Source organism: Canis lupus, chromosome 27 (genome assembly GCF_003254725.2).
Source record: "Canis lupus dingo isolate Sandy chromosome 27, ASM325472v2, whole genome shotgun sequence".
In the NCBI taxonomy this organism is placed as follows: domain Eukaryota; kingdom Metazoa; phylum Chordata; class Mammalia; order Carnivora; family Canidae; genus Canis; species Canis lupus.
In genome coordinates, this window is record NC_064269.1 from 18,829,486 (window position 1) to 18,855,443 (window position 25,958).

The 25,958-nt window shown below is 42.4% G+C and overlaps 1 protein-coding gene across 8 annotated transcripts in view; it reads right to left on the bottom strand.

Moving 5' to 3' along the window:
* The window catches only part of FAR2 (fatty acyl-CoA reductase 2), a 131,786-nt gene extending 107,556 nt beyond the window's left edge, over nt 1-24,230 (bottom strand). For 4 of the 8 annotated variants that reach the window (XM_025455509.3, XM_035707409.2, XM_025455502.3 and 1 more), the window contains exon 1: nt 2,304-2,585. The gene's annotated coding sequence lies outside the window, so the exon portion shown is untranslated. Of the gene's footprint in view, nt 1-2,303; nt 2,586-23,904 lie in introns of those variants that run through there. The other 4 variants (XM_025455506.3, XM_049102967.1, XM_049102966.1 and 1 more) reach the window with 2 other exon arrangements.
* Between the last annotated feature and the right edge of the window lie 1,728 nt (nt 24,231-25,958).

The following is a 25,958-nucleotide window of genomic DNA, read 5'->3' on the forward strand; positions in this document are numbered from 1 at the left end:
TTGGCAGTAGTCATAGCAGAGATTTAAAGTTTAAGATTTTATTTATTCATGACAGACACAAAGAGAGGCAGAGGGAAAAGCAGGCTTTCTGTTGGGAGCTCGATGCAGGACTCGATCCCAGGACCCTGGAATCATGACCTGAGCCAAAGGCAGACGCTCAACTACTGAGTCGCCCAGGTACCCCCAGAGTTTTAAATTTTATACAGAAAATGGCCCATTTCATTCCCATCAACAATGCTCCCTGCTGCAAACCTTCATAACTGACAAACTATAGCTTATGACTGATTGACTCAGATGACAGATCACCCAAACAGAGGAGACAGAAGGGGCCAGGATGGGTTTGGTTCTCTCTGGCTCTGTTTCCCACTCATACCAGGCAAATATCATGGGCTGAATTGTATCCTCACTCCAAAATCAAAGGTGGAATTCCTAGTCCCTAGTACCTCAGAATGTGGCCACATTTGAAAAGAGGGTCTTTACAAAGGTAATGGAGTTAAAATAAGACCATTAGGGTGGACTCTAATCTAGTACGACTGGCGTTCTTAAAAAAGGAAGGAGGGGCAGCCTGGGTGGCTCAGCGGTTTAGTGCCCTTCAGCCCAGGGCTTGATCCTAGGGTCCCGGGATTGAGTCCCATGTCAGGCTCCCTACAAGAAGCCTGCTTCTCTTTCTGCCTGTGTGCACCTCCCCCCCCCCCCAACATGAATAAATAAATAAAATCTTAAAAAAAAGAGGGAATTTGGATACAAACACATACAGAAGGAAGTTGATGTGAGGACACGGAGAGAAGGCCATCTACAAGCCAAAGGGGAAGGCCTGCAGCAGAGCCGTCCCTCATAGCCCTTGGAAAGAAGCAGTTCTGCTAACATGTGGATCCCAGATATCTAGCCCATGGAATTGTGAGGAAATACATTTCTGTTGTTTAAGCTGTCTGTGGTACCTTTTATGACAACCCTAGCAAATTCATACAGTTGAAATAATGTCAGCAAATTCAATAAGCATGTAAAGCAAGCAATATGTTGCTAGCAAAAAAAAAAAAAAAAAAAAAAAAAGGATCATCTTTCAAGAAGTTGTCTAGCATCGGGTTTCTCTGATTTTTGTGTCTTATATTCCACAAAGCAATATCAAAGAACCTGGGCCTCACCATGCTGGAAAAACAAAGCTGTCCTCCCTTTTTATTCTAAGAGGAACATTGATTTTGCAGGTATGTTTTGAAAAACACTTTTACTTTATGTAAGTTTTAAGAACATGAGAGAGTGGCAGCATTGGGAATCCATTTTACTGAGAATTCTTTTCCATAGTTGTTCTTATTGTTGTCATTGTTATAATAGAGCTGTATCCAAAGCAGATCACTATTCCTGAGGGCCCTCAGAGGACCACATTGGGGTTCCAGCCCCACAGGGGCAGGGGGAGAGGGGGCGTGTAAGAGAAGTGAGTGAAGTAGGTTTGGTGTCTGAGGGCATGTAAGGGGGATGCCAACCCTGAGGCTGGGCAGGACAGCAGACCCAGAGTGGCCAGAGAAGAGCAACCTGGAGTCCCAGATCTGACCCCCAGCTGAAAATTATTGGTGTAGTCTCCATGTAGCAGACCATGAGCAATGTGTCTTATCGGAGATGCCACTGACTGCATTTGAAACTATGGAGCCAAGGAGAGATGATCTGCTGTTTTTGGATCGCCATATAGCTCCTTCATAGCAGCAGCATAGGTAAATTCAGTTTTCCTTACATCTTTTTGCATGCTTCTTGTTTATAAAGGCAATCCATCTTCTAGACAGAAATATGGCTGCTGATTTTTTTAGGCTTACGTTATAATTGTTATTTAATTGTAAGTTTGATGATTACATGTCATCTTGTGGGAAACCGTGGGACGTGTCTGTAAAATGAAGATAGTAATATCTTCTAGAGCCCAGAACCAATGTCCACTTGAGATTTTGTCCAGCTGTGAGGTCAATGAGTGGGTGGAGTTGATGAGAGTTTCAATGCTTTTTTCAACCCAGTCCCCATTTTAATCATTTGCAAATGCCTTTTTACTTATCCAACTTTACAGGATTTGATCATTTGCAAATATCTTTTTAGTTATCCAACTTTACAGAAGAAAACCTGAGGATGGCCCTTTCTACGCTAGCCACAGAAAATTTGGTCATACACCAATTCTTGTCTGGAGAAATGTCCCTGTGATGGTGAACAGAGTCTCTGGCATAGTTCTCAATGGCATCATTATTCTATTCATATTTTTCCACAGAAACATCTGCATAATAATATGTTCTAGTAAGAGCATAATAAGAAGAAAAAAGAGTCTCCCTTACAAATTTTGAATCAAGACAGCAGCCACAGCCAGCTCTGATGTCTGCTCTGTCGATGAGGGGAATTTATGCAGCAGGTCTCCACCTGCTTTGCCACCCTGGATCCAATGTAGTCAGAAAAGACTGGAATAAGACTGATGAGTTTGCTCTAGTGTGTGAATGTCTGGATGCCCTCTGAGGGCATGCAACATCATCTCCAACTGAATTGGCTCTGTTCATTGTTACATCATCTGTGAACCTCTTCAGGCTCTTACCCAGGATTATTGAAAACTAACTACACTTCAGAAAGGTCTGGGATCCAGATAAGGTTGGCCATTGCTTCATGCTATGATGTAAGCGCTGTGTGCAGCTCTGTTTTGCTTAACCGTGTTGACGAAGGACAGGATGTCAGCATGGCTACATGAAATTCACTGATGGTTTGTTAAAGAACAAAGAGTCTCTGCCTTCCCTACAACCAAACCTACCACTTTTTCTCTGAAAAAGTATTTAGTGGATTAACGTACAATTCCCTTTTTGTCATTTTCATTTTCTGTGACACTGTCACGGGAAAAAGTCCAAGTGAACACAGAGTGCCTATGGTAGAATCAAGGAGCCTAAATGATTACACACTGGATTAGTGACTTGGGGCAAAGGTAACACACCTATATTTTTTACGTAGTATATTTGGAGTATCATTTCCCCAGTCTTTGTCATAAGCAATTATATATTTTAGATTTTTTATTCAATTATCATAAATTGCTACAATCAGGGTGATGTGCGGGCTATAGTTATTATTTGATTTTTCTCTCGATTTTCAACGGCTTCATCTAAACTTCATTCCCTTTAAATACAAATGAATTTCTTCTCCTTAAAGAGTTCTTTCTTTTCTAGGTTGAAGAAAATAATGCAAACCAAATAAAAATGTTCAAAATATTGTTTCTGCCACTGGTAAATTACCTGTCTGCTTTTGCTGTTTTTATCCAAACTCAGCTAGAGTTGTGATGACTGCACATCACAGAGTTTAGTGGTAGGCCAGTGGCATCATGACGTGATGCACACCCCAGCAGTAAAATGACTAAGAAAAACAAATGTATACCTTGCTTCAGTAACAGTGATACCTTTGGCAATTACTGAAAAACAAAGAGCTTTTATCTATTAGGAATTAAATTTTCTGTTTAAACCAAGTTGCTAAACATTTTCCCAAAATTTTCAAGAGAGATAAGAGCAATTTAGATAGCTTAAAATTAAAATGTAATAATGAAGGTCATAAAAAGTGATCTCCTATGTTTAGTGCTTTTGAAAACTTAAGAAGCAATAGGCACATAGTTTTATAAAAGGAGTGCAATATTTAAACTTTTTGATTCTTTAAAGTTTCATAAACTCAGGTTACCTAGTTTTTACCCTCAATATTAAACTTTAGCATTTTGTTTTGTTTTTCAATTTTTACTCTAGCGTTTTTATAAGATGAATATTAAATTATTATTATTATTATTTATAGTTTGCATTACTTTCTATTCATTTATTCTGAGCCTGTTCTTTAGAAATGAACTCTTTTAGCTTCTGTACATATACTAAATTATATGCCCCACAGGGCCTAATCCATTGGCAAATATACCACTACTCTCTACCCCCAGAAAGGAGGTGACTCAATACTTTCAAGGTAACTTGACACTTGCTAATAGTAAAAGATCCCCCAGGTCCCCTCTTAATATCATAAATGACACTAATTTCTGCCAACAGAGGTAAGGGTTCATCTTATTGCATGCTCTTCTCTTATGGAGCAAGAGCCAAAGTTCAGCAACTCCCAATTGGTTTCTGGTTTCAAGCCAGGATAAACTGCAAAGAAAAGGCTTCCTCTGACATCTGTGTTTAATCTTCTTTGACACATCAAGAACTCACCTTCTGGTACTTTCTGGAATCCTGAGTATAGAAACTATTTGTGTTTCTTCTATGAGGATATACACATTTATTTAGACTATACTTTTTATTTTTGATGCACGATTTCTCCAAGAATTTCACCTCAGCAACTGATAATCAGAATTTTTTATTTCATGGTCCCTATCGTTGTCCTTAAATTTCTTACTTTCACCATGAGGTTTCCCAGTTGGTGTTCTGATACCACCTCTAGTCATTAGTCAAAGAAGCAAGTCATGTTCACATACTCCTCCAAAGCAAGTATTTTTCTTAATGAAGGTGAACTATCAACATGGAAGAAGAAAGTGATGAAATAAAGCACCAAATTGTCAGAATAATTCATGTTCTCTTTTTTGATTCTAGTATTTATATGACAACTCTGGACAGATTGCTTGATTAGAATAGCTAGTGTAAATTACCTCTGGGAAAAGTTCAACCATAGCAGGAAAAGTGATATAGGGTGACAGGGTAGCAAGAGAAGAATAGAAGGACAAAAAATAAAGGTGTGTGTGGGAAGTTCATTTGTGGGTGAAATAGGATGTTTGAGCATCAGCTAAATCTCAGAAGAATTAGAAAAGCAGGAGAGAATGAGAATAAGTGGAATGGAGGCTCTGGGAGAAACATAGAGCAGGAGCACAATTGATAAAAAGAAGGAGGAGGAGGAGGAGGACAGCCCTGAAGACAGGACAGCTAGTTCATCCTCTAAAAGTGAAGAGGGGTGCCTGGCTGGCTCAGTGGGAGGAACATGGGACTCTGGAACTCCTGGTCATGAGTTTGAGTGCCAATGAGTATAGAAATCATTTTAAAAAGATTTGTTTAAATATATCAATAAACCAATAAAAAGAAGGAAAAGAGGTAAGAGTGGGTGGGGAGGTACATAAATTGGGAGGTTGGAACAGAACCTGAGATAGACCTTTGGTTACTTCTCTTTTCCCTAAGGACTATATGCCAAGGTCATATTTTGTCAGTTAAAGAGCTGTAAGTAAAGGAAGGTACTCCTGGAAAAGGAATAAATGTTTATAACCATTGCTTTAGATGGGAAAGAAAATAGACCAGAAACCAGCAAGGAAGCTGAAAGCAGCAGTGAGTCCAGCTGAGGTTAAAGAGAAATCTGTCCTATCCCTATTTCACACACATACTTCCCTGGTTTTCTCCAGCAGCCCCTGACTGCGTGCAGTTGGAGCTGGGAAAATGGGTTGTTGGCAAGACCCAAATTTGGGGGCATGAGCAATGGATTTAGAGGGAAACAAATGGGAAAAGTAGGAGGCAGAGGAAGCTGACTAAGAGATAAAGTAATGGACCTACTCTGCACAGAGAAGAAAGGAAGCCAGGAGGAAACTCATGTACTATGAAAATGTGTGTGTGTGTGTGTGTGTGTGTGTGTTGAGCAGACAGGAGGCAAAAAATGACCAGAGGTCTTGCTGTATTGGGATTGGAGCTTGGGCAGGAGAAAGAAAACAAGAGAGCTAGAAGTAAAGAATATCGCTCTCCATGTGTGAACCATTAGATTGAGATGTAGCAGTCTGGAACAATACTGAACCCCCAGGGATGGGTCTTGGAAGTGGGTTTCTAAAAACATGGGGTTTACAGGACACCCGGGTGGCTCAGCAGTTGAGCATCTACCTTCGGCTCAGGTCGTGATCCCAGGGTCCCGGGCTCGAGTCCCACATTGGGCTCCCTGCATGGAGCCTGCTTCTCCCTCTGCCTGTGTCTCTGCCTCTCATGAATAAATAAATAAAATCTTTAAAAAATAAAAACACGGGGTCTAGGGCTTAAAATGAAAGCTGAAGAAGATGTGAGGTCAAGGCACGAGAGAGCTGTGTGTCCTCCACATGGATATTGAACTTGCAGAGACTCTCAGAAGTTGAAAGGAATGGACATAGGTGAGTTTCATATTTGACAAATATCAGATAATGATCTGAAGTGAAAGGTAATAGTATCAGGGACTGGGAGAAGCTGTCGAAATTGCAAAAGAAGAGAGGTTTTCTTTTAGGGAGAATGTGGGGATCTGCATTAGGGGCATGGGAATGAGGGACAACGTGTGGCCTACCTCACAGGGTGCTTCTGAGGCTCACATTAAGTAATGGCTGTATACGTCTTCCAAAGAGTATAAAATAGAATTTAAATGGAAAGGGTTACTATGGTTATTATCATTATTATCATTATTTGTGTGTAAAATTATATACAGATATAGACGTCAGAAACACACAAAAAATTACCAGTCTTATGTGTTATCGATACTACATTACTATTAATAATAGCAACTCTTGTCATATCTTACACATATCTTCACAGTTCTTAAAGGGTTTCATGAGCACATTTTAGTATTTTTTCACCACTGTCCTGATAGTGTAGATGTTATTATCCAGAGAGGTGGAAACTGAGGAACAGATATGAGTGATTTGGCCAACGCCAATTCCAGTGCCAAGAGCTAAGACTTGTTTTGATCAAATCAACTGCAGCCTCCTAACTCTCATAGATAATGAGGGGAAAAAAACTTTTCACCAGGTGTTCATTTGCTTCCTGCTTTTCCTATAAAACAACATCTAGAACACAGGTACACCTGATAACTCTCTGTTCTATATTTTTTTTTCTCAACCACTGTACATTAGACTATTAGAACTCTAGGAGCACAAAGGTACTGAATTTGCAAGGAGACTATCCTCAGCAGTCAATTTCCTCTCCAAGGCTTCAAATATTCGAATTATTTACAAAATAATTTGGTAAACTGTCTCTTGGGAATAAAGACAAATCCGTGATTTTGTTCCTGAGAAACTGCCCATCAAAAAATGAATATAGAATCATTTTTCCTTGATTTTCAGGAAAATCTGATGATAATACAAACATGTCTACTACATTCAAACAATGGGAGTATTTCAACACCAAAGGCATTCTTTAGACTTGCTCTCAAAATAGCCTTTTTTTTTTCTTTTTTACGTAAGCTCTATGCCCATTGTGGGGCTAAACTCGTGACCCTGAACTCATAACCCTGAGATGAAGAGTTACGTGTCCTATTGACTGAGCCAGCCAGGCACCCCTCAAAATAGATCTTTTTTAAAGACTTTATTTATTTATTCATGAGAGACAGAGAGAGAGAGAGAGAGAGAGAGAGAGAGAGAGAGAGGTAGAGACACAGGCAGAGGGAGAAGCAAGCTCCATGCAGGGAGCCCAACGTGGGATTCGATCCCAGGTCTCCAGGATCACGCCCTGGGCCAAAGGCAGTGCTAAACTGCTGAGCCACCCGGGCTGCCCTCAAAATAGATTTTTGAGTTGGAAATGTCTCTCTTTACTAAAGTTATGCTTCAATAATGACTGTATTTTTATATTAATGCTTGCATTTTAAACTGTGTGGGCCTTATTTTCTTCATCTGTATACTGTGTAATCCCTAGGATTGATGTGATATGGTATGTCAAGTGCCTACCTAGCACAGTCTCTTGATTCATTAGTCAGTAAACAGTACAGGTGTTTCCAATCAGCCATTAATTCTTATCCCTCATTTCATCATTTGAGAATTTCCCTCCTTTGTAAGAATGGTATTACTGTGCTGACATCAACAAGAGGACACAGATCATTACAACCTTGAGTCTGAGACCATAGCCTGAGCAGATGTTCACAAACTCATTACTTCAATAATAAAGCAAATAAGGAAGGATCTGTTTAAAGACACAAAAATCTCAACGGAAAGAGAGAACATTTGGTAAATTCACCAATATTAATAGTAGGAAGACTTGTTCTTCAAAAAATACCAAAAAGAATGTGAAAAGACGAGTCATAAACCAGGACATATATCATGTGAATCATGGTTAATGTATGGGTAACACTGGGCAACAGCCAGTAAACAATTTCTTAAGGAACTGTACTAGTAGTGCTTTTACTTGGCAAGGGCATTTTTCTAGTTTTCTTTTTTGCTACTTCTCTAACATCTCTTTGCATCTTGGTTCACACACACAGTTGGATCCTCATCATACAGGCACAGTAATATTCTTCAAATGTCATGCAGTCAGAGTGTGGTTCCCCAACAAGCTCTGCCTCATTCCCATTCCTCAGTTCATAGCTTAGGCTTGGCTGGAGCTCCTCTTACCCCTCTTAGCTCTCCCCAATTCTGGATCTCCCTCTTAGATGGAGACCAGACCACTCTTAGATGTCCTTAGCTTCTTTAACCCTCCCTGCAGGGCCAGACTAATGTCTGGAATGCAGAGGGCCCTCAGAAGGTGGCTGACCAGTACTCATGCTACATGGGGGAGATGGACTGGAGGCCCTTGGATGCCAAGGACTGGGCTGGAGGGGGAGGGCAGGGGTTTGAGGAAAGAAGAGAGAGGAGAAGCTAGGTTCAACCCAGGAACTTTGATGTTAAATTTCCCTTTTGAGTAGAAACCAAGGAAAGCACTGGAAATAAGCAAAATGGCAGTGGATTCCAGCACTGAAGGTGAACATGATTGTACCTTACAGACAAATTGCCTAACCAAGACCTCATGACTGCCTAAACATACAGATGGGAAAGAGATCTGACACAGACATACTATGCAACGCCTAATCTTCCTGGCCAAATGAAACTTGTATAGTAGATTATGAACCAGACAAATGCCATAGTAATAAAGAAAACACCTCCATGTTACCTTTTTGGGTTGAGCACTATCCTTTGCATGTGAGACATGTGAACTCATTTATGTCTCAGCACAGCCCTTTAGAAAGTGTGTATTACCCTGTACAATTGCCAAAACTTAACCATTTTGACCTACAAATGGCAACTGTTCATGGTACAGCCTGCATTTTGTCTGCATTTTATAGATGAAGGAATCTAGATGCATAGCACTTAAGTAACTTGCTAGAAAGTGTCAAACTTTTTGGGCCAGGCAACCAGGCTCCTGTTTCTGTGGTCATTACTAACAACCAAAAATACCCTGACTCTCCACCACACTGAATTAAAATGAAAGAAGTGGTTTCTCCCAACCTAAAAATTCTATCCATGAATTGGTGCCATATCATTCCCAGTCTCCGCACACCAATCTGTTCACAACATGCCTACTTCTTTTGAAATGATATCATTGCTCACCCTGTCACTCAGCTGGAAACCTCAGAATCAAATTTTATCTTTTTAAAAAAATTTCTCTACCAGAATAAAAAATATTTATTAAGTTTTTGCCAGCAGAAGCTGCACAATGATAGGCCATGAGAGCTGGAAGGGGCTTTAGAGATAATCTCGCCATGTTCTAAGGCAGACATAGTCACAGGTGGCAGGATCAGGATGAGAGTCTGTATTCCCGAGTTCTAGTCTTTTCTTTCTCTGCCTCAGCTTTTACATTGGACTAATGCTATGGATCTTTGTTTCTACAGAGTGACAGGACCAATTTTAACTTTTAACTGTTGCATATGACAATAGTTGGGCTCACTGGACACTTCCTCTCTACCAAAAGACTCTTCCAGGTGGTTTACATGTATCAGTTCACGAATCAGTGCAACAACTCTATAATATTTTCTATTATAAACCATGTTTTGTAAATAAGAGACTGAAGCACAGATAAATTAAAGCCATTTACCTCAGGTCACTAAGCTTGTAGACTAGCTCAAGGACATGCCATATACATTTGTAGATGAGACCACATGGCCTTATACCCTTCATTCCACCCTACCCTTCACTGGGTAAGACTTAGTCTTATCTCCTTTGGGAAGCAATTCCCAATTCTCCCCCACTCTGGCTAAATTGAAAGTCTGATCTACCAAATTCTCAGAGCCCTCATTCAATATCACACTGCATATAACTGATCACTTACTTGTCTTTCTCCACTGGATTGCAAACATCCTGAGGGCAGTGACTGTGTTTTATTCTTTGTAATATTCATGGGATTTGACGTACTACCTAATAGTAATCACTAAATATTTGTTGAATGAATGCATAAAAGAATGAATGGCCAACCTAATTAATCTGCTTGCCTTCAATTTCTCATTATTTCAGCTATCTTGTATCTTAAGGTGAGTTGAGATAACTAGTAAGACATTTAGTGTGCAAGTTCAATGAAGACAAGTAAGCCCTTTGTTATCTTCCTTAAGAACTGTTTGATTTTTGTTCCTTAAATTTATCATAAATTTTTTTTAAATCTTTTTAAAGATTTTATTTTATTTTTTGTTTTTTATTTATTTAATTGTCACAGAGAGAGAGAGAGAGAGGCAGAGACACAGGCAGAGGGAGAAGCAGGCTCCATGCACCGGGAGCCCGACGTGGGATTCAATCCCGGGTCTCCAGGATCGTGCCCTGGGCCAAAGGCAGGCGCCAAACTGCTGGACCACCCAGGGATCCCTCGATCATAAATTTATCATTCTATTAGCATAGTAATTTTCTCATCCATATCTCAGACACAATTTTTATACTTTGACTTTTGAGTGTGAATTAAACAAATTTATTTTATTTTACCTAACCTATTAGACCAGAAACTAAGTCCAAATAAGCAGGTAAATAAGTACTTTGACCTTAACACTGAGGGTTCTAGAATATTCATAGTCACATGGGCCTCAGATATCTTTATAGCAAGATATATTTTAAGTGATTTTATGCTTAAATGTGTTAGTTCTAACTGAAGTGTCCAAACTGTTACTATGTCCTCCGATTTGCAATCATCCTCAGAATTCTAATAAATGGCACTAAGTCAATTGGATATCAAGATGGAAAATGTATTATTTCTCATATCATATAAAGAATTAATTCCAGATGGATAGAAGATCTTAGTACAAAAGACAAAACTTAATAAAACCTTTAGAAGAGAACATCTTTCTGATCAAGGCAAGTAACTTGCCTTGAACATCTTCAATCCACTAACTATAGAAGAATAATACTAATTTTTGAACTCTATTAAAATTAAGAATTTGTGTTCATCAAAAGAAAAAATTCAGAGAGTAAAAAAACCCAGTTGGAAGAAGGCATTCACAATACATAAATCCAACAAAGGAATTATATCGAAAATGTATAAAATATATGCGCACATAGTTAAGAAAATGACAAATGGGTGGGGAAAGACTTGAGTGCTTCTCAAGAGAAGAAATCCAAATGGCCAATAAATATGTAAAAAAGATTCTGTCTTGTCAGTCACCAAAGAAATAAAAACAAATCCATGATGCCATACTGGAGTACTGGAATACTATATAGCAATGAGAATGAAAAATTTACAAATTCACACAATTTAGATGAATCTCACAAACACAATGTTGAATGAAGAAGTCAGACACAAAAGAATGCATACCATATGACTTCCTTTATATAACTCCAAAAACTGGTGAAGCTACTCTATGACTTAGAAGTCAAGATAGTGGTTATTTTTGGAGGCAGTAGGTAGGGACTGGATGGGAGCATGAAGAAGGTGTATGGAGTGCCCATGATGTTTTGTTTTTTTGATCTGGAAGCTGGAATCTGAGAGATGCTTGAGCATGTTCAACTTATTGCATTTATGACATATTTACTGTTCCATATATATGTGATAAAAAATAATAAAAATCACTCAGAGAAGAACCTCTTGGTGAAGGCAATAACCATTACTTCTGTTCATTATTACTTTATATAAAAATGCATATAGCTTTTTGGTGTTTGTTTTTAGCAACATATGCCATTGTGTAAGGAAGAGTCAAGTGTCAGTTTCCTGGGTTTTAGGTGTTGAATTGTGTCTTCTACAGACTCATAAATTGGAGACTTAAACCAGTATTATGATCTCAGGATGTGATCTTATTTGGAAATAGGGTTGTAGTAGAAGTAACAAATTAAATCAAGGTGAGGGCAAACTGATGTAGGTGCCCACTGGTGTTCTTATAAAGGGGGAAATGTGGACACAGATACACGTGTGTAGAGGGAAGATGAGGTAAGGACACAGGGAGGGGATGGCTACCTATAAGCCAACAGGAGAGGCCTGGAAGGGCACTCTCCCTCACAGCCTTCAGAAAGAACCAACCTCGCTGACATCTTGGTCTTGGATGTTGGGTTTCTAGTCTCCAGACCTGTGAGACAATACATTTCTGTTATTGAAACCACTCAGTTTATGGTAGGTAGTTACAGCAACCCCAGCAAACCGGGTAAACTGGTAGGTGAAGTAACTTGCCTCTGGATACCCAGCCAGGTAACAAGAAGAGACGGTGGTGTTAAAGGTCTTTTGCACTGGGAACACCCACTCCCCACTCCCCACTCCAAAACTACCTCAGCTAGCACCTCACACACTTGGTAAGGCTGCTCTGGGAAATGAAGAATAATGGAAGGTGTTATGCAAAGGGGCGATCCTTTTCCAATCTGAAGCAATGTAATGCTCTGAGTCATGTGACACATAGAGGAAGATGGAACAGAAGAACCTAAGCATGCCAAACACTTGTATAGATCCTGGGAGGAATCCTCAGAAAGGATATTCTGACCTGGCAGTGTCCTGGGTCTGGAGTACTTCAAAGAGGTAAAATGGTCCCCTGAAGTATTCCTAAAGCAGTGGTTCCAATCATGCTTTGATCTTGACCTCTTTGAGGATTCGTGGAAAGTCAAAAGTGCCTTCATCAGACAAGTGTCCATACTCATCTGATTTAAGAGTATAGGGAAGGATTTTTAGGGCAGAGGATTGGTTTTTGATCTCTCTTCTAGAAAACAAAGATGGATGGCTAAAGATATGGGGTTTCCACTTATCATCTCAGAGGGAGTCAGCAACAACTGGTCTTCTCCAAGACTCAAAAGGTATCATTCTGGAAACTTTGTAAATTCCCTCCATTGGTTGGTTTTTCTCTTCCCCTATCTTTTCTTCCAGAACAACAAGCAGTTAATTACTTAAAACACAAAGAAACCATGTGGCTGCCTTCAGGGGCAGGAAAGGAAGAGGAAGCCTGAGGATAGAACCTACTCCACAGCCAGGTATGGGGAAAGAGTGAGTAACTAACTGATAGGAGAAGAGCACAGGTAAATCAACCCTCAGGACCTGTGGTCAATAATGAAGAACATCATTCCCTGGGGCAGAATTTTCATTCTCTTCCTTTCAGAATTTCTAATATTTCATTTTAACTCCATTTGCCAGCATACTCTTTTTTTAAAGATCTTATTTGTTTATTTGAGAGAGAGCGAGAGAGAGCAAGCACAAGTTGGGGAGGGCAGGAGAAGAAGCAGACTCCCTGCTGAGCAGGAAGCACAATGTGGGGCTTGATCCTGGAACTCTGGGATCTTGACCAGCAGGTGAAGACAGATGCTTAACCAACTGAGCCACCCAGGTGCCCCTGCCAGCATACTCTTGTTGCTGTGAACTGTGCAGGACTATAGGAAGCAAAATCACTAACTGGGTCTGGTTAGGAAGGTGAAGAAGGGGAAATAAAAACATGTGAGTATTTTATATTTTACACTGAAGATCTTTACTGAAAGATTTCACAAACTCCAAAGCTATAACTGGTTAAACATCACTCAGAGAGTGGGGGGCACTAAAGTTTAAAGGCAGGTGACATACCTTGTTCAGCATCATATTTGAAGAGCTAAACACTCTGTCTGGCACATGGCTGATTCTCCAAATGTATTAATAAATGAAGGCATAAAGGAATGAAATGGTCATGAGACTTGCAGTCATAAGATTTGGATACTAGTGTACATTCATCCATTAAATAGATGTGTGACAAGTCACTTTATGTCTTTGGGACTGGCTTTTCTATAAAGTGGGGGACCTGGACTGCATATAGAGGAGGTACTCGAACACTCTATCACTTAGAATATGAATATACTTAGTTAAGGCAATGCTATTTGCAGTGCCCACTCAGTACAGTAGATAAGAAGGTGTGGTATGGGCCGACACGTAGCATGTCCAGGAGTTCGGGGAAATTTAATTTGAGAAAATTTCACTCTGTCCTTCAGAAAGTGAGACCTAAATTTATCTAAGGCGCAGTCCTGTGATTTGTAATGCACTCAGTGGCACTTGCATAACTATTGCTTCAGGCAGGGAAGGGACCAAAGTAGGAGGAAGAGAAGGGAGAGGCAAAGTCTGAATTCTACTAGGGAGAGAGTTTTGACAAGTACGACTGCTCTTTTGGATGAGAGAAATTAACCCTTTCAGCCCATCAGAGATTCCCACCACTCTGAGAATAGTTTTGGAAGTGGATCTTAAGACTCTCCAAGTCTTTTGGAGAAAGAGAACAAGTGTCCATCTTTAAGATCATCTGCTCATCTTCAGGGCAGATATGTCCTGGAGGTCTTGCATAAATAAAACACAATTGAAATACAATTCAACTGGGACACCTGGGTGGCTCAGTGGTTGAGCAAATACCTTCTGCTCAGGGTGTGATCCCAGGGTCCTGAGATTGAGTGCCGCCCCAGGCTCCCCCCTCTCCCCTCAGGAGAGCCTCTGCCTCTCTGTTTCTCATGAAAAAATAAATAAGATCTTAAAAAAAAAAAAGAAATATGATTCAATTCAGAATGAGACAACAGCTACAGTGTAAAAGAAAAATACAGATTGACATGAAATTGATTTCATTAATATTTATCTTCTTTACATTTATGTCTTATGTGAAATTAAATGGACAATTTCTCTTAAGCTTTTGCTAAATGGCTCTAACTTTATTAAATGAATATTGTTCATCTTTAAGATGTTATTTTAATGGAAAAAAAAACTGCTGGTGCCACCCATACACGTTTTTATATGAAATGTTGCTTCCTGAAAATAATAAGCAAAACCTTCGATATAGGCACATGTACTGAAATGTTACACACAGCTTCTTTTGTTCAGTTTATCAAATTCTCCTGGGCAGATTCCTCCAGTTTTTTTGACAGTGTTGTGCACTGGCAAATCTAACTTTACTAGAAGTAAATGGTTTCAAATATATTGGGACCAGACACATAATTTAATGGTCTTCCTAACTTTCCAACTATCCTGCCCTCGAGGATGCCAGGGTTTGTGTGATTTTTGTGGGATGTGTCCTCTGACTGACCTGGGATAAATAAAGCATCATTTTTCTAAAATGATCTAAAATGTGACGTGTTTTCACAATGACTTTTTCCTTATTTCTTGGCTCAGGAAATATGATTCTTGTCCCTTACAGTCGCCCTGTTATTCACCCGTGAATATTACTGACCCAACAACTCCTCAGCTGAGGTAGAAGAATGCATAGTGGATGGGAGAGTCTTGTTTTTTCCACATACATTTGCAGGGAAGTCTTTGCTTTCCCTTCCTCACCTCAAATGTGTGGCTCAGGAGTTTGGAGCCACCTCTGAAGGAGCCTGGGATGTTAAAATACCTTAAAAATAACAAAAAACATAGTATGTCCAAAAGCCACAGGGAACACATGTTGTCAACTACAGCTTAGAAATGCTTTTGCTAGACTGCAGAGGTTAAGGATAGAAACTTATCAAGGACTTTTAAAATAAACCATGATGAAAACAATAAACACGCGCTATTCTTAGTGTTTGATAATTATAGTGAGAACGATTTTGTCACTGCCTATTTAATCACATTGTTGACTACACAAAGAAATATACGATATTCTTTGTGTTGGTAGAGGCATTAGAGTTAAAAAAAAAAAAAGCCTACTGAATCAAGACATTACCTGAAATCAATTCTTTTTTTTTTTTTTTTTTTTTTTTTTTTAAGGTAGGCCTCTGAGTTAGTCATAAAAAAATCTCCTGCTCAATGTACCTGGCAAGGAGCCCCGTATTTCACACTGTTTGATTCCCACTGACTACACCGACCTGGAAGGATTTCATGATAGCAATGATAAACCTAAGCACCAAGCTTCAGGTGTCTGATCTTCTGGTTCATAGTCCCATGGAAGTACTTGAATCAGTTGTCCCCACATTTTGTACCCTAACTGTGCTGGTTATGTATGAAGCACTTGGGGATCCTCATGTCCCAAATCCTGATTCAATTAAGTATAGGATGGAGACAATGAAATGTGTATTTCTGTTACCCCTGGATTAAAACTATCTATCACCCTGAAACCATCAATATTCCCCAAAGGGTACATAAATAAAAAATATATTTGCCTCATTATTGAAATAAAAATCGAAGGTGACACTTTACAGTAAATCCGTGCTCAGAGGTAACAGATTTCAGCCACTAAGTAATACTGGGGTTAATTACCCTCTCTACCTCTTGGGGCTCAAGTTTTGTCTGTATGAGTGCCCACCCTTTATATAGGAGTGCAAATATTTGAGTAGCTCTCAAAAGTGATTATCTTCAACACTATCTTCTGCCCTTCATACTGGCACGTAACATTAGCTACACTAGTCAGACAAGAAATAGCATTGTCATGACGCCAATGGCGATAATCATTGAGGAGCGTCTAGGAAGTCAATTTACAATTTATAAACTGAATGTTTGAGTCTCCCAAAAATTCATATGTTGAAATCTACTTCCCAGTGAGATGGTCTAGAGGTGGGACCTCTAGGAGGTGATTAGATCATGAGGGTAAAAAAAAAAAAAAAAAAAAAAAAAGATCATGAGGGTAGAACCCTTATGAATGGGATTAGTACCTGTATATAAGAGACTCCAGAGAACTCCCTTGCCCCTTCCACCAAGTGAGGTTACAATGAAAAGATGGACACCTATAAACAACAGAACAGGTTATGGAGCCCAGAAATGAACCTATGTTTTATGGTCAATTAATCCATGACCAAAGAGGCAAGAACATACAATGAGGAAAAGATTTGATAAATGCTATTGGGAAAACAAAACAGCTACCTGCAAAAGAATGAAACGGAATCACTTTCTGACGCCATACACTAAAATCGACTCAAACTGGATTAAACATCTGAGACTTAAAACTCCTAGAAGAAAAATAGGGAGTAAACTCTTTGACATCAGCCTCAGCAACATCTATAAGCCCAGGAGCCCAGCCACCAAAACTGTTAGAAATAAATTTCAGTTTTTATAAACCACCCAGTCTATGGTACTTTGGTATAACAGCCTGAACTAAGACTACCCCCTAATATGTAAAACAAATGAAAAACAAATCTATTAAAATTATAGCCAGTGAATTTACTTCCTAGATCTAGGGTTGGCATTTTCTGTAAAGGGCCAGATGTATTTATTAGGCTTTGCTGGTTACAACTACTCACTGAGTAGAACACTAAAGTTCCTAGACAATATGATGAATAGATACATGACACTGGCTGTTTTCCAATAAAACTTTATTTATGGATTTTAACATTTCTTTTTCATATAATTTGCTTGTGCCATAGAACATTAGTCTTGCAATTTTTTTTTCAACCATTTAAAAACATAAAAACCATTCTTTGTTCAAGGGATATATAAAAACAGGCAGGAGCCAGATTTGACCTTCGGGCCATAGTATGCCCACCCCAGGGCTAAAGCACTGAGTGGATGTAGCCATGGTCAGAGTCCAGAGCCCTGTGAACTTGTTTCTTCTGTACTTTGGATTGCGTTGTTCTTTGGTCATAGATTGCATTCCTGCGTCAACCCACCACCTTGCAAATGCACTGGAGTCCCAGAGAGAAGATGTATGAAATTCATTGCAAAATCTTCACTCCTACAGACACCTTATGAATTCACATTGTGTTGCCCTGTAAGATATATTATGAACATCAAACAAGGCCCAGACTTACCATGGACCTGTGACATCTTCCCCACTGTCTATGTTTGAGGTTCTTCACGTGTAAATCTGGACTTGATAGAATGGACCTCAGGGAGGTCCTGCATAGCCTTGCCATGAAAGTAGAAATTTAAAAAAAAACACTCACAAATAAAAACTTATTTTTCATCAGACTGTAGGTTTTGCTTTTGAATATCTCTTTATGGTTTCATCATGCACTTAAAGCCTATTAACAGAGTCTGTTCTGGTCTCCTGCTTCCTTCCAGTTCCAGCTAAGTAGCATAAAAGGGATGAGAGAAGTTGATGGTTAATAGAGAGCTGTGAATGTTCAAAGGTTTACTCTATTAATATAAGGATAGCATTTCCCAAAGCGTGGCATGCTGAATGCTGACTGTTAGATGTTCTACCAAAAAAAGCATTTCAAGGTCAAATAAGTTTAGGAAATGTAGCATAAAATATCCCTTCTTTCTTGATTCTAAGTGTGCATTAGTAAATTAAAGGCTCTGAGGATTCCTGCAATAAAATTGCTTACCTAGGTTAAATCAATTGTTTCTGAAACTTAAATGATCAGGAAAGCTTTTTTTTTTTTTTTTCCTTCACTTAACTGTTAAGCCAAAACACTAATGATCCATAGACTACATTTTGGGAAATGCTGATATAAACAAGGGGGGAGCATAGAAAGGCTTTAAGCAGGGGACTGAATTATGTTTTAGAACCAATCCACTTTGATAAGGATAAAACCTTTCTCTCCTAATTTTTTTCATTTTAGGAAATGACTCTATATTCTATTCATGTGGCCAAGCCAGCAAAACAGGAGCCATATTTATTACTACAGTAACTTTTACAGAGGTGATAAACTATATGATGGTTTAAAAATAATCCCAACAGTATAAATGATAGTATGAAAAGCAAAAGTATCTCCCTCCTCTCTCTCTCACCTCTACCCCAACAGCCTGGTATATTTTCCAGAGGTTCCAGGCAGGGTTACCAGCTTCCATTTCATTTTTCAGTTCTTGTGGCAACTCTAAATCATACGCACATGAGTCTATTGCTTTGGATTACAAACTTTCAGCAGTATCTGACTGAAAGAATTCATTCTCTCACTTCTTTTTGCCTCACACACCTCTCATTTCCAACCTATCAACAAGTTCTACCAATTCTCCTTCGAAATACATCTCAAGTCTGTCCACTTCTCTCCACTTTCCCTGTCAGTACTGTCATCGGCACTCTGCCTAACTGGTCATCCTCCTGCCAATCCTTTATCCTTCTTGTCCTTTGTCCTTATTGCACTCATAAAGATCTCTTTAAAATATGGCATCACAATCTTCAGCGGCTTCCCACCAAAATAAAATTCAAAATCTCTGTCAAAATCTGTGAGGTGTTACACAAGCAGAGTGTTTCTTTCCCACACTCATGTCTAGCCTCTTGGCAATCTCCTCACCAAACTCCGGCCACATGTGCTTCCTTTCTGTCCTCTGAACACTTCCAGGCTTTTCCTCTCCTAACCGCCTTCCAATTTGCTACTTTCTCTACCCAGATGCTTTTCCTTCCTTTTCTTTTTTTCCCAAGCTAACCCCCCAAGCTTCTTTCAAATATCAATGTAAATCTTTCATTGTCCATGAGACCTTCCCAGAGCATCAAATCTGAATTGGTTCCTGTGTATTTTTTTAAAGATAGATTTATTGATTTATTGATTTCAGAGAGTGAGTGCTTGCGAGCAGGGCAGAGAGGAGAGGAAAAGAGAAACTCAAGCAGGCTCCCTGCTGAGTGTGGAGCCTGAAACATGAAACACAGGGCTCGATCTCAGGACCCTGAGATCAAGACCGGAGCTGAAATCAAGAGTTGGACACGACCACCTGAGCCACCCAGGTACCCCTCCTGTATTGTTTTTTTTTTAAATAGCGCCTTGTTCTTCTTCATTCTACTTCCAACAATTTGTTATTACATTTTATTTTCTTAAAAGTCTGTAAGTTCCGCAAGATGGGGAACACATCTGCTTTATTCAACACTAAATGTGGAAAAACTGGCACTGTGTCTAGTTACAGAAGAGGCTTAATAATGATTTAGCACATGAATGAAGCTAGCTACTGCAAAGTTCTCTAATGGTTTTATCTCCAGCCTTTTCCCACATGAAATTTTAGGTCCAACCAGATTTTCATTATTTTGCACACTAATCACCCAGAACACTCAATCATTCATCTCTGTTGGGAGCAGAGCTCTAAGGAACGTCTCCTGGAACTCTCCTCTAAAGCTTCCTTAGCCATTTCAGTTTTTCCTGTTCTTGGAAACTCGTTGTACTTATATTCTGTACCAGTCATTTAGTGTGTGCTCTTATATTGCCGTGTAACAACTCATCTGTTAATGTTAATTAACACCTTATCTTTATAGTTTGTCTTGCCAATGATGTCATAAGTCTATCAAGCACAAGACCTGGTACTTCATAACCTAAAGTACACAACATGCCTCTGCAGAGTAGTTGTATGAAAGGAGCCTCTAGCTACCACTTTTACTGCCCTCATTTTCAGACTTTGATATGGGAATTTGACTCATTTCCTTTCACTGTTCTCTTCCTCAACATTTTGGAGTGTGTTGCCATCATACTGGGAATAAAAGCTGGGATAAAGATAAATAGTTAAGGGAGGAAAGTCGAGACAGAGAACTTGCCTGAAGTTTCCCAGCGACCCTAGTGTTAAAAGAGGTGAAGACAGCTTGGTAGAGGACTGGGTGTACATTATCCTTCTAGGTATCTCTTAGAATATTTAAAAGAATGACTTGCTCAAGATTTGGAAAATATGGATTTTTAGAACTTAAATGAAGCAAAAATATTTCAATCATTCACTCGGCTTCTCATTGTCCGATTTTTGGATGAGTTGGATCCAAAGAGCCATTTAATTCAGAAATCATCTTGGGGATCCAATAAGTTATTCTGCACTTTTACTTGCCAATCCCAATCTTGTCCAAATAGTGGTTTTTAAGGACTATTTAAATACTGAATATCGGGATCCCTGCGTGGCGCAGTGGTTTGGCGCCTGCCTTTGGCCCAGGGCGCTATCCTGGAGACCCAGGATCGAATCCTACATCGGGCTCCCGGTGCATGGAGCCTGCCTCTCTCTCTGCCTATGTCTCTGCCTCTCTCTCTCTGTGTGACTATCATAAATAAATAAAAAATTTAAAAAAAATAAATAAATACTGAATATCTTAGCTACTTTTTGTTTTATTTTCTTCCCCACCAAAATATAACGGTTATTAAACAAGTCCTGCCACTGATCTTCCTCAGGCTACTTCTGAAACATGGAATAGAAAAGTTAAGCCTATAAGAATAGGATCTTTGTTAGCATAAAACTGTTCAAGGGAAAAAGATATATCTACAGTTATTATCTCTTTACCTAAGTGTATCATCACAACAACCTTTTAAGATGAATACAGTAGCAGATCTAGTGTGTTAGCTTTATTTGGTCAGCATGGAAACTGGGAACGAGGAGGAGGGGCTTAATGATATAGGTATCTAGCAGCTAACTTCCAGGTTTGTGTTGCAGAATTCACTTGAAATGTAGGATCACTCTATCACAACACTGTTATTCAGTAATTTCTAGAACAGGATGGTTAACCTGGGGTCAGGGCTGGGTACAGAATTTGCAGGATCCAGTATAAAATGAAAATTTGGAGCTCTTTGTTTGAAAATTATTAAGACAGCTGACAGTGACAGCAGAACATTAAACCAAGCCCGGAGTCCTTCATTAAACTGTGACTGCACAGTTTGCCTTTCCGTGAAGCCGGCCCTGCGCAGGGCCTCTGCACATCTGATACTTGGTTGGGTATCAAGGAGGCTGTGAACTCCTGAAATTGTAGGCAGAATTCTTTGCTAATGTGCATATGTTTGTTTTTCATATTCTATAGCTTTTTTTTTTTTTTATCAGATTCTTAAAGTGGTCTGTTAACAAAATAAAGCATCAAGAATGCCTCTTCAAGAGTAAAAAAAATGTTCTCACAGAGCCAAGAATGTTAGGGACAAGCAGGCTGGTGGTCACTGTGCATGATCCTTCTGGAGACTGCCTGTGAATGAGTGAGTTTTCATGACTGCACCGGAGTTAATCCAAAAAAACACAGAATTCTTAAGGCTGCCCAAATGTTGCCAGAAAGAAATACACTCAAACTGCATCTTCAGATGATAGGAGAGCAAATGGAGAGATGTTCAAGGTGATCAAATTCTTTATGAACCCCAACGTGACACCCAAATATTAGCTCTTTGATTGATCTTTTGCCCCCTTAAAGAAAGCTTCCCTTCTTTTGTAATGAGATGTCACACTCCCTCCTTCAAATAAAGGAGAAATGCTTCACGGTAAGATTCACCAACTCTCGGTGTAGGAGTGAGGCAGGAATCGGTTTTAAAAAAGAAGGTGCAGAAAATGCCCGCAGAAATAGAAAGAGTCCTCTAAAGATATGCACCCTGAGACACACTCCAGATGAAATATTTCAATACCCTAGTCGGGGGGGGGGGGGGGCGGGCGGTAAAACACCATGGCCATCTCTTGGGAGTCTCACAAATATCCCTAACGTGCGTTTTACTGAAAAGCCTCTTCTCGCAATTCGAGTGGCTTCTTTAGTCCTTTGCCTTTTCAGCCGAAATATTCTTGCCCCTCAGCCAGATGTCCAACTCACAGAATTGGGGGTGGATTGCTGAGCAATTGAAACCACACGGTAGGGACGCCTGGGTGGCTCAGCGGTTTAGCACCCGCCTTCGCCCAGGGCGGGAGGTGACGTGACCCTGGAGTCCCGGGATCGAGTCCCGCATCCAGCTCCCTGCGTGGAGCCTGCTTCTTCCTCTGCCTGTGTCTCTCCCTCTCTCCCTCTCTGTGTCTCGAATGAATGAATGAATGAATGAATAAGTAAATAAATAAATAAATAAATAAATAAATAAAATCTTTAAAAAAAATAAAAGAAAGAAACCACACGGTAATTCTCCGATTTCCTTTCTCACCGTGTCAAACTTCTCTCGATGCACGTCGAACAAGTAGAAACATCCGATTAACCTTTCTGGGTTCTTCAGCTGTCCCTGCCCTGCCCTAGCTCACAGTCCCGTGGAGCACCCCACACGGTCCCGTGGAGACTGTGGAACACCCCACACGGTCCCATGGAGCACCCCACACGGTCCCGTGGAGCACCCCACACGGTCCCGTGGAGACTGTGGAGCACCCCACACGGTCCCATGGAGCACCCCACACGGTCCCATGGAGCACCCCACATGGTCCCATGGAGCACCCCACATGGTCCCATGGGGCACCCCACACGGTCCCGTGGAGCACCCCACATGGTCCCATGGAGCACCCCACCCGGTCCCCAGCCACCAAAGCTCCTGCAGATGCACCAAAGACCTGGTTGCTCACAGCAGGCCACCCCTCCACGGAAGAAGAAGTGTTCATCCACGAACTCTACGCACCCCGCAAGGCGCAGGAGGAGCCTGGCAGATGGGACGCTCTCCCGGGTGTCCAGGAGTGCGGTGGCTCGTAGCCGGTTGGAGCGAACGGGATGGCCCGGCGGCTGCCCGGCGTCTCCGGGCTCCCCCCGCCCCGCTCTTTGCACCACGCCCAGGCCGCAGGGAGACGCGGCCAGGTCCCCGGAGCCGCGGACCCCGCCGGCCGCCCCTGCGCTGCTCAGCCCGGGGGCCGCGGCCTCGGCGGGGCGGGCGCGGCGGGCGCGGCGGCGGGAGGGTCCGGGGCGCGGGGTCCGGGGCGCGGGGTCCGGGGGCGCGCCGGCTCCCTCCGGCGCTGGGAGGCCGCGGACCGGGCCGGCCGGCACGTGGCCCCGGGGGCCGCGCACTCTTCAGGCGTAGCCGGGGGTGCGGAGGCCGCCGCCAGGCCCTCCCGGGCGCCGGTCCCCCGCCCGCTCTCCCTCCCTCCGCGCTCCGGGCCGCCCAGCGCGGCTCCCACGTCCCCCCCGCGGGGCCGCTCCGCCCGGGCGCCCCCTGCGCGGGGCCGGGGGCCGGGGGACCGGGGGCCGGGGGCCGGGGCTGGAGCCGCCCGGAGCGCTGCCCCCGGGCTCCCGGGCCGCAGGGACCCGCCCCTCCCGCGCCGCCGCCGCGCCCGCCCCCGGGCCGCCCCCAGCCCCCAGCCCCCGGCCCCCCGCCCCGCGTGGCCTGCGAGGCGCGTGGTCCCGGGCGCCGGGCGGCGGCCGCTGCCGTACCTGGTCCTGGGCGCGGCGGGCGCGGGCTCAACTAGTGGTCCTGCGAGGCCCGCGGGGGCTCCGGCGCGGGGAAGCCTCTCGCTCTCGCCTCCCAAACGTGACACTATATATCCGGCTCCGAGGCTGGGTGTGGGGCGGGAGGAAACCACCCTCCCTCCGACCTTCCCCGTTGCCGCCGCGGCCTGGGCGCGGGGCGCAGTGGCGGCGGCGGCGGCGGCGGCCTCGGCCCGCGGCGGGAGGAGCGCGCGGGGCTGGCGAGGGCCCGCGCAGGCCCGCCCGCGGCTCCCATTCATTCGGCACCCAGCACGGCCGCTCGCTATTACTCCCGGGCTTTTTTTTTTTTTTTTTTTTTTTAATCGATGGGTGAGGGTGAGGGGAAAGGGAGCTAGAAAGGCGCCCCTCTCTGGCCTCGAAAAGAAGAGCTCCCACACCTTGCGAGAGAAACAGAGGAGGAGGAGGAGGAGGGAAGTGGAGGGGGGAGACAGAGACAGAAAGTCTGGGGTTCTAGTCTGAATGCTTGGAGGGCACACCTCCCCCCCCATCCACCCGAGGAGAAAATACAGGCTCAAAATCCGAGGTCACTGAGCTTGTGGGTACCCCCCCCCCCCCCACACTGTGGGAGGGATGCTCTTGTATCTGCTCCGCTCTGCGGAGGCGAGGACCCACCGGCGCAGCGTCCTTCTGAAAATCCTGCAGGAGTGGAGGCCCGCCCTACTCCCCCCCGGGGTTTGGAGGGCAGACTTGAGGCTCTGTCTGCGTAGGGGGTCGGGGTGGGTGGGGGGGTGCAGGGGGGAGTGGGCAGGTGGATGGGAGACGAGAAGGGACCAGGGATGGAGCTGCAGAAGCAGCAGCGCGCCAGCTTTGCTCAGCAGCGCTTCAGACAGATTCAGAAGGAAAAGCGGGGTGGGCGGACGGGAGATGTTTTGCTTCTTAGCAGATTCGGTTTGGTCATTTTGCTATGTAAACGGCCAAAGCCGGATCGGTCGTCAGGGGGGAGACCTGGGGAGGGCAGGCGGGGGAGCGGAGCCGTCCCAGTCCGCAGCACGCAAGTGCTGAATGCGGGCCAACGCCCAACCTAATTCCTTGAAGAAGGTGGAAGATAACATTCCCGAATCAATATGGTGTGTTAAGAAAAAAACCAAAATGAATATTGCCCTTCTCACAAGCTGTCTTCACTGTCCTCATCACGACGGTCTGCATACGATTAAAGAGATAAAATGTAATTCATGAACGTTACAATGAATGAAACGGGAGTTCTCTTGCATTAAAAAGAATTCATACCCACTTGGAGTTCTCTTTGCCTGAGCTCTCTTTGGTCATGGCAAGCAAAGTGTAGCCTAAAGACACCGGGGCTAATTTCCTCTGGTGATAGCCTGACAGCAAGAGAGAGAAAGTTAGGACCAAGCAAATCGACTTTTTGTTCCCCTTCCTCCCACGGGAGAATACACCTGATTGTGTTCTCCAAACGTGTATGACACTACTTGAAATGATACTGTCACGGGTTGTTGAGAACACTTTGAATTCTCTCATCAGGCAGTCCCTAGAAGGTAAATTGTTACAACTCTTTGGAAAGTAATTTAGCAACACATTTCCAGGGTATAACATATTCACTCAAAATTTTTTTTATTGTTCTAAACTTTGATAAACAATGCCCATTTTTTTAGATTATATCCAAAGGAAATAATCTACAAAAAGGGAAATGCCATATGGACAAAGTTACAGGTTTACTACAGCGTTGTTTATAAGGTAGAAGATAAACATACTCCCGGTGGAATGGTGGAATGTAGGCAAATAAAATGCAACATGATTATAGATTACAAAATTGTAATTTGATTGTCACTTTTTAAAATGATATTTAAGTGTAGATAATTCATTGTCTTACAGTCCGGAGGCTAGAAGTCCAAGAAGAAGTGTCTGCAGGGTTCTTCCTTCTGCAGGCTGTGAAGAGAATGTTTCAGGCCTCCCACCTAGCTTCTGGTGGTTTGCTAGTAATTTTTGGCTTTTTTTGGCTTGTAGAAATATAATCTTGGCCTTCATGTTCACATGGTGTTCTC